Source organism: Notothenia coriiceps, unplaced genomic scaffold (genome assembly GCF_000735185.1).
Source record: "Notothenia coriiceps isolate Sejong01 unplaced genomic scaffold, NC01 NC01_scaffold00036401, whole genome shotgun sequence".
Taxonomy (NCBI): Eukaryota; Metazoa; Chordata; class Actinopteri; order Perciformes; family Nototheniidae; genus Notothenia; species Notothenia coriiceps.
Genome location: NW_011369102.1, coordinates 239,583 through 249,522, shown reverse-complemented (window position 1 = coordinate 249,522; position 9,940 = coordinate 239,583). Strand labels below are relative to the sequence as shown.

The 9,940-nt window shown below is 40.8% G+C and overlaps 1 protein-coding gene across 1 annotated transcript in view; it reads right to left on the bottom strand.

Moving 5' to 3' along the window:
• Positions 1-9,940, bottom strand: part of ndufv1 (NADH:ubiquinone oxidoreductase core subunit V1) — an 18,955-nt gene that overhangs the window by 2,752 nt on the left and 6,263 nt on the right. The window lies entirely within an intron of this gene.

Below are 9,940 nucleotides of genomic sequence, written 5' to 3'. Positions count from 1 at the left end.
AGTTCCACTATTCCCCCCCCCCCCCCCCAATGGACCAACCACTAACCGTTTACCATGTTGATTCGGTTTTTAGTTAATACTGTAGTAGTTCACCGGTTTTTAGACTAGTCGAGTAAAAGTCTAAAAAATATCTTTACCTAGTCCTGTTTTTCTCTCTCTTAGGAACACAAGGACTTTGAAAGTCTCAGAGAAAGTGTCTCCCCTTGTGTACAACTACATCTTCTCTAGTACTTACTTTCCCCTGTGTCCAACTACATCTTTATCCACCTGGAAATTTCTTTACCTCTTGTGGTTTTTTCACCTCCTCCCTTTCTCTCGTCTTCCCAAGTCTGTTACCTGCGAAGTCCGCCCGACCGGTACCAGGTCAGGAGTAGGACTGGAGACCCTGTCTGGAGAGCGACAGGCAGAAGTAGGGTGGGAGTCCGACAAGACAGTGTGTAATAAGTAGGACAGTGGAGGGCGTGGAGTGAAAGAGAGAGAGAGAGAGAGAGAGAGAGAGCAGAGAGAGGAGAGAGAGAGAGAGAGAGACTTGAGGTACACGTGAGGTATACCAGTGTCAAAAGTCAGGGTCAAAAAAGAGACGACCGACAGACCGGACAGGACTACCACTTGGAAAAGGCGAAAAGTTACAAATAAAGACTTCGGATGACAGGTCGTTCTAACAAACGTGTAACGTTGTTAAGTATTACCGCATTCATTTGTTGTTATCCACGGATTCAATATGAGTCATCCGTAACTTATTGCCCTTCTTGAGGTGGGGGGTTTTTTTTTTTTTCGACTTTCATTACCGAAACTTTTTGTAACTCGTACCGATAAACAATCGTTTGGATGTCAACGAACTGATAAAGAGACTTCCGTCTCACTCATTGTAATCGTAAATAAACCTTTTAGTACAAGGACTTTTTTGATTACCTATAACTCGATCTTTTATGAAATAACGGGTTAAAGTATGATCGCAATCGGGTTGTAAAGATATGATCGTATCGGTTGTCAATAATAACGTGTACCTCACCTATCTCGTGTAAGTGTCCTCAGTACAAATAATGTTGTAATAAAACAATCATTTACGTGATGATACAAGTGGTCTTATCTTGTGAATCAAACAGACAATCGGAAAACCATCGCTGTAACCAATTAGTCTATTTTCACCACCCTAATGGTAAAATAGTACAATACGGACTCTCTCATTTTCGATCGTTCAATTATATCGTCAGTTATTGGTTCGGATACATCGAATTTCCCTAAGTAAATCACAACACCCGGAGAAACATTTACGTAAAACTAAGAGTAAATCGACCGAAGGTAAGGAAGTTCCCGAGTACGTCCAGTCAACAAATACATTTCGATTCCTTCGGATTTTGTTTTTCACAACGTCGTATATACTCAGTTTTAATTGAAAGGCGGAACCTGAACAGAAAAATTAAAATAAAATTATTCCAACATCCGATATACCATAATAATTACTCGAGGTGGTCTCAAACTTGTAGTCGACTGAAGAGGTCGACTGAGAACAGAGAACCGTCGTTTATAAACAGATTACCCTATTTTTCCCACTTGAAACTTAGGACGATAACAAAGACAATACGTTGAGATGAGACAAACCTAATCGAAAAGATTGTTAATAGTTGAGGTCGCGTGTGTACACCTTGTGAGTCATATTTATGATTCCGTACGTTATTTATTATTGTTTCCTTTTATGACTATATGGTACGTGTGTCCGCGTTCCTGTTTACGTATAACTTTGTGTGTGTGTGTGTGTGTGTGTGTGTGTGTGTGTGTGTTGTGTGTGTGTGTGTGCTGTGTGCGTTGTGTGTGTGTTGTGTATGTGTGTTGTGTTGTGTGTGTGTGTGTGTGTGTGTGTGTGTGTGTGTGTGTGTGTGTGTGGTGTGTGTGGTGTGTGTGTGTTGTGTGTGTGTGTGTGGTGTTGTAGTGTGTGCGTTGTGTGTGCGTGTGTGGTGTGTGTGTGTCGTTCTGACAATTGTGTATTTACTTTTCTGTGTACAGTCTAATCTAGGATTTGCTCGCCTAATTGCTCCTCTCTCAAATCGTCCACCCCCTGGTTCAATCGTACCAGTGTGTGTGTGTGTTGTGTGTGTGTGTGTGTGTGTGTGTGTGGTGTGTGTGTGTGTGTGTGTGTGTTGGAGTGTGTGTGTCGTGTGTGTGTGTGGTGTGTGTGTTGTGTGTGTGTGTGTGTGGTGGTGGTGTGTTGTGTGTGTGTTTGTGGTGTGTTGGTGTGTGTGTGTGTGTTGGTGTTGTGTGTGTGTGTGTGTGTGTTGTGTGTGTGTGTGTGGTGTGTGTGTGTGGCGTTTCGTATAGACCGTTACATTCCTAAATGTCCTACTTTGAGCGACTATGACGAGAGTCTACAAAAATATTCGGGTTTTTTGTGTGTGTGTGGTGGGTGTGTGTGTGTTGTGTGTGTGTGTGTGTGTGTGTGTGTGTGTGTGTGTGTGTGTGTGTTGTGTGTGTAGTGTGTGTGTGTGTGTTGTGGTGTGTGAGGAAACGTGTTATTCCCCGTAGATAATCTCATTTGTCGTCCTAAATTTTCCACTGATATTTCGAACAAAAACATTAATATCAGTTGATAATTTAGGTGACACTCGTAACCTTCATGTTATAACTACCTTTACCCTTCTATTCATGTGTCTAACCTTATGTAAACCTGCTAAATAGGTTGTACCGGCTCCGTAAAGTAAACCTTATACTACACAACCTGATAGTGGAGAATTTAGAATCTCCTCATTTTGAAAAGCAAAGATGGCAGGAGGAAAGGGAGAGGCATGTTAATCTTTATATCTTTAAATCTTTTGTTCTTTTAAAATCCTGTGGGTATTTTTAATCTCTTCTGCACAAACGGGTAAGAGCACACTGAACAGAGCTGAAAGGGGAACAAATAGTCATGGTTTTGTGAATAGTTTCTGTGCATGAGAAATAACAAATGAGTCAGTTTCATAGCAAAGTCAACATGGGAAAGATATTGCATAAGACAGGACAATTGCTCATTCAGACAAACAAAACAAATATCCATCTGTCATTGACCTAATTCTCATGACTGTATTCAAGTAAAAAATCGAGGAAGCCCAGCGCTGCAGAAAACAGAACAAACAACCAAATTATTTTTGTTGCTAACGCCTTACGTTTTCTTGGGAGTGGGCCACGGGCTAACCGATCTGTGACAGAGGCACATTCAGTCTTCCTGTGTTGTGTGGTCGCAGTGGAACCAGAAAGTACAACCATCTGGAAGGGACGCTATTATTTTCTTTGAAACTAGCAAAGCCAGGGCCTCGGTCTAAAGCCACATAAAGGCTGAGAAACGTCAGGATATTTGTGTTTGACACAAACACAAGACTAAACAACTGACGGCAGACTTGTTTGTTTTGCACTTTTGGAATTAGATGTCATCAAGAATGTCCTGGGAACTAAGTTTGTCCAATAATACATACATCCATTCCTTCCTTCAAAAACAAAATCCCACATTGAATGCCCTAATTTCGATACTGGGAAGACATTGTAGGGTTGACAATTGGTGCTTTCACAAAGATATTTGATAAATAATCGTCAGTAATGTGGCTATAATGAATGGGGGCCTTAAGGAAAATAAGGATCAGCTAGTATAGTCTGGAAAGTTTGAAAAAAGAACAATACTTCACTGTAATGCAACCATTAAAACGAAAACTTGCCTCATGTGGTTTTAAGATATCTAAAATTGAAGAAGATTCATAGATCATACCACAATATGGATGTATTTCCAAGCCGCACTTTGACGATTCATACATCTGTCCCGCAATTCTTCAATTCATCATTCACCTATCAAACCTTTTGAGTCATCCATCAGTTCGTTCTACTTTCTACCCGTCATCCAGAAATCGATTTATTCATCCAATCATAAATCCATCAATCCAGCAATCCTTCCAGCCATCTGTTGATTCATATATCTGTCCTAACATACCTCCATCCATCATCTAGTCAATCCATCCATCCTCCAATCCATCATCCATCTCGGGGATCATACATCCATCATCCATCTATATGTCATCCGGATATTTATTCATCCATTGTCCAGCAATTCAATCAATCAAAACTCTATTCAACCCAAACATCCTTCCATTCATAGCCCAACAATCAATTTAATCCTTTATCAAGTAATCATCCTTTCATCAATTGATCCATGAATCCATAAAAGCTCCAATCCAACATCGATCTTAAGATAGCATTTAGATGCGCAGCTCCACTGTCTTGGAATAGTCTGCAATTGAAATTGAAACTGAGCAATCTGGTGCCACTAAATGTTTTTAAAGCTCGGTTGGATGCTACTCAATCGGAAGCTGTGGTACCTGTTCATGTGGATAGTTATGTAAATTGCAATCCCTGTAATGATGCTGTATGATGTCCTTTTGTTGTTCTGTTTATGTTTTTATGTTTTCACGTGGAACCGACTTGAGCAGGTCTCCCTTGAAAATGAAATCAATGATCTCAATGGGATACACCTGGATAAATAAAGGTTTGAAATGAAATCTTGGGGATCCTCCATCCATCATCCAACAATCAATCATCCAGAATTTCATTAATCCACTTTCCAGCAATTCAATCAATCAATCAATCAATGAATAACTATATTCCCCAAAATCCTTTCATTCATGGCCCAACAATCAATGTAGTCCTTTATCAAGTAATTATCCAATCATCCATTCATCAATCGATCCATGAATCCATCCAAGCTCCAATCAGACTTCCATCTTTGGGATCATCCAACAACCAATATCAGGCTATCCATCCATCTGTTCATCGTTACGTCCGTTGATACATGAATCCATCCCGCCATACTTTCAGCCATCTGTTGATTCATATATCTGCGATTCCATACTTGATAATATCGTCTAGCAATCAATCCATGCATGCATGCATCTGCGGTTCATCCATTCATCAACCAACCAACAAATCTATCATCCATAAATTAATTCATCCAGAAATCCGTCCAATCATCCGTTCATTCGTTAGTCGTTCCTTCAGTTGATCCAGTTGAATCTGTCCGGACATTATTCCATCACACAACAAATCATACCATTCGTCTATTGACTGGTCTTTAAAATCATCCATTCATGTATTCATCCACCTACAGCATCCATCCTTCCATCTAACAATCCAATTAGCATTTTGATTGACTGATAATTCAATCCATCCAACTATTGGACCATCTCTTAACCCTAACATCCATCCATTATCCTGCATATTTAAAATACTTCAATAACACGTTTTCATTTGTTCATCGAAAGTCATCCTGATGGTGGCGAAGTCGATAGGGACTTGGCTTGGCAACTGGGAGGTCACCAGTTCAAGTCCCGGCAAGACCAAGTGCTACCGAGGTGTCCCTGAGCAAGGCACCGTTCACTACACTGCTCCCTGGGCGCCGTTCAAAATGGCAGCACACAGCTCCTAACACTAGGATGGGTCAAATGCAGAGAAACAATTTTCCCACGAGGATTAATAAAGTATTTCAAAATCAAAGATCAGCTAATCCATTTTATTTGTATTTACTTGCACTATTGTATCTGTTATATTGTGTTGCACAGTTGGAGGAGCCTGTGACCTAAGATTTTCATTGTCATGACGACACTGTAGCTAATGTACACATGACAATAAAAGCCTTGAATCTTGAATCAATGAAGATTAACTTTTGGAAGTGATTGAAATAAACATAATCCATGCCTGACTTTAGAAACAACTTCGACCCCGCAGCTCCCACACATTTCCACACATTTCCACACATGCCACGCAAATGTCTTTCCAGTGTGTGTGTGTGTGTGTGTGTGTGTGTGTGTGTGTGTGTGTGTGTGTGTGTGTGTTTCCAGTCATGTGACTCCTCCAGGCTGCGGGATGTCGGTCCGGTGACCATGTGTCTTCTTAAGGGAAACTGTGATTGACTAATCAGGAAATACCATCAGAACAACTGGCCCTGCAGCACACTGGATGGATTTATAGCCTCTCCATTTATTTCCTTAGGGGTCTGAATGAACTAAATGAAAACGCTCTTTTTGGGAGGAGAGGGCTTTATGGTTTCTCATCTTATTATGGTCAAGACATTGCAGTTATTCACTTAGTTTTGTTTATGTTTTTTCTATATCTGACTGTACCGTAACTGTTAAGTTGGGTTGATATCTGGTGTCTGTGAATGCCATATCATGTGACCTATCTAAACATTCAGTGACCAGACATAGACAGTTTGAACCAATAAAGCCAAGACATGTTCAGTTTCCAAACAAAGTAATCCTCTGTGTATCAGTGTTAGTCTATTCGTGTCCCTGTTGGCTTAAAACTGCACAATAATGTGTGTTTCGCATGCACACTGAAGCTCTGTGCACACCAAATGAAGCATACTGCAAGTGACAGAAAGTTAGGTTGCTGCGTGTGTGTGGTATTTGCAGTTATTTGGAGATTTGGTGTGTTTACGTCTTTTCCGTACCCACTTATACACCAAAGATGTTCAGTTGGGTTGGGATCTGGTGTCTGTGAAGGCTATAACATATGATTCACATAATTTTTCATACACATCAAAACATTCAGTGACTCCTCATGGCAAGTATGAACCAGTAAAGCCAAGATTCATGGCAAAGCAAGTTCGTTCGGTGGATTTTCCAAAAGAAAATCCCCTTCTGTGAGTCAGTGTTAGTCTCTTTGTGTCCCTGTGGGCTTAAAGCTGCACAAGAATGTGTTTCGCATGCACACTGTAGCTGTGTGTACACCGCATGAAGCATACTACAAGTGACAGAAAATTAGGTTGCTGTGTGTGTGTGTGTGTGTGTGTGTGTGTGTGTGTGTGTGTGTGTGTGTGTGTGTGTCTGTGTGTGTGTGTGTGTGTGCGTGCGTGCGTGCGTGTGTGTGTGTGTGTGTGTGTGTGTGTGGTTTGTGAATGTTGTGTACGTGTGAGGGCTCTGCCAGTACAGACTCATGTGGGAGGGAACAGTTCAGCCAACCTCTAAAAAAGATGTCCCAGATTATCCCGCCACCGACGCATGTTCCTTACCCGTGCCTCTGCTCTATTTTACCGCGCTCCGCAGGGACTCACTTTGTCGGCCACGCTAATTTCAGACGTGGACGTGAGACAAGACTCGTTCTGGTGCCGCTCCAGATTGGCTACGGGAGGGAAAGAGCCGATGGATCCTAACGCGTCTGAAGAAAAAGTGTTACTGCTTCTCGTCTAAACCAACGTCTGTTCACTGAGCGCAGATTGTGTCACTTGAGAGTTTGTGGAAGTAAAAGGTTGCCGTTGGAAATTATCACCCAGACTGTCTGCTTTACAGAAGCTTGTGACGACCCTGGGTACCAACAATTAATCCATTTAACATCAAAGTTCAACTTTAAAGATACTGCAGTGTAATTTGGGGGACTTTTGGCCCTTTTATGGTCCAGCACATTTGAGTTTCTTCTCTAACAACATGGAGCAACACTCAGTATTTCATTTTATATGTCTTCTTTGCAGATATATCGTTTTTGTCATTTGCATTATTTCTTTTTGATTTTTTTATGTCTGAAGTATATTGTATGTTCCACTGTTGGAGGAGCTTGGGACGTTAGATTTTCATTCATAAGATTTTCGGCATAGCTATTGTGCATATGACGATTAACCCTAACAACTTGAATCCAGCTTATAAATAAATCGTATTGTGCTAATTTACGAGTTAATATTTGTATTTTTGTGCCTCGACGGTGACATGTTTACATGCTTTAATGTTCAAAAGAGAGAAAAACTCCTTCTGGAGGCAACTTGTGGATATTAGCCTTTGCAGACCATTTACATGCACACAAATCTATATAACACACTAGGAAAGGGAAAAAACAAAAAAGCATAATAGGGCCCCTTTAAATATTTTAGTGATAAATTGTCATTGTCTGGCGGATCACCTCATTTAAGAAACTCCCGAAAGTTCCCTCCTTCATGAATCACACCAGTAGAAAACATTTCCTGGCTGACAAATATGTATTTTTAAGAAAGGCTGCAATTAGGGATCATAATTACAGCCTGGGTCATGAGGGTGAAGGGGAAGATATTTTGTCAGACAGATGTCGGAAATGTAGCCTCCGTTTGCTTGTGCTATGGCTGCTTTTGTTTGGCAGGGGAACTGCAGACATGTTTCACAGCACTGGAACACATTTGTTCCATTTTGGTCCAGTAATTTAATTATGGGACTGGGAGAAATGGGCAAGCAGAGACAGGCAATCTGATGGGGGAGGAAGAGGAGGAGGAGGAGGAAGAGGAGGGGGAGTGTCGTTCCAATAAAACAATTCAATCATGAGAGTACGTTTGAATTAAATAATGTGGGATATTGTAGAGTGTTATTTAAATTGTCCTGTAACCTAAAGGCCACTGGCTTGATTTCCCAAAAGACACTAAAGCCTACAAGATAAGCTGTTAAAAGAGTTACTGGATAAAAGCTGAATAAACAGTGTTGTTCTTTAGAATTGTGTTTAATTAAGTCAAGAAACAATCAGTGGATTCATTACATTTAAAGTTTCACACATATTGAGATTATTTGGTCGTCATTAACGTAATTTTTATAATTTTGAATGGAATAAGTTTGGGATCTTCGTCTGTTTGTTGTAAAAAAACGTTCATTGTCGATTAAAATACCAATTACTTAATTGGTTATTTAAATGTATTGTCCAACATGCAGTCCACACAACCACGAGATTTTCAGTTTGCAATAATGTAAAACTGAAAAACTGAGAAAATCCTCACATTTGACCGGCTGGACCTACAGTATGTGGATTCTTGATATTTTGGCTAACAAACTATTTATTGACTGTAAAAACTGTTGATTGACAATTAAACAAGTTGTCTGCAGGGACATCAGAGTTCAGAGGTCAGATCTTGGACTGATGGAGATTAAGGATTTGCTCATGGACACTTCAGCAGAGCAGATGCAGCCTCATGTCTCCAGAGAGTGAACAACCTCAATTAATGATAACACTTTATTCTCCACTTTATTCTAAGTCACTGTATCCAGTCACATCCTCACTGACTGATCATATCTCCGAGCTGACGTTGGCATCAAACAGTGAAATCAAACTCCTAAATATCATCTCAGGACATTTTTAAGTGGAGCTGCGGTCTCGCCAAAGGCTTAAGACCCCCTCCCCCCCCCCACACACCCAGCCTCAATGGGCATATTTCGAACATTTGACTCGTTCCCAAAAACAACAGTGCTCCTGCCAAGTCAGAGAGCTATGAGCTACACCCCATCATCGTCCAACATAAACTCACACAACAAATAATGAAAGCAATTGAGCAAAACGGAGACCCCTAAGAAGACAGAAACATGAATCCTGTGACAGTAAGAGGGCGTCAATCTTGAAGAGGCCTTATCAAGATTCTTGGGGGGTTTCCCTTTCTTGTAGTGTGTTACTGTATATAGGTTTTTGTGCATGTAAATGGTCTGCAAAGGCTAAAATCCTCCATTTGACTCGTTTGTTTACATCCGGAACATAGTGACATCACTATATAACAATCGCGCTTCGATTGGCTAGCGCTCCAACACATTGTACGTGATAGGTTAAGGGGCGGGACTTCTCTAAGCTGGTTGACCAATCACAACAGAGCCGGCCAGCTAACCAATCAGAGCAGACTGGACTCTGGTTTCAGACAGAGGGTGAAAAGAGGTGCTGCAGCACAGGCAGTATGAGAACAATAAAGAGCTTTTTGAACATTAAAGCATGGAGACATGTCCCAGTCGAGACACTACATACTGATATACACCTGAGAATGAGCATGATTTGTCCTCTTTAAACTCTATTAAAGGTGAAAGGGCAGAACAAAATGCAGAAGGTTTGAGTTAGCAGCTGTTGTAGATTTTGTGAAAACTAAATCATATTTTAATCCCACGAAAGAAAACTGAAGCTGTTAAGATGTCCTTTTTAAACCAAAGACAGATGAAAACAACCTGCA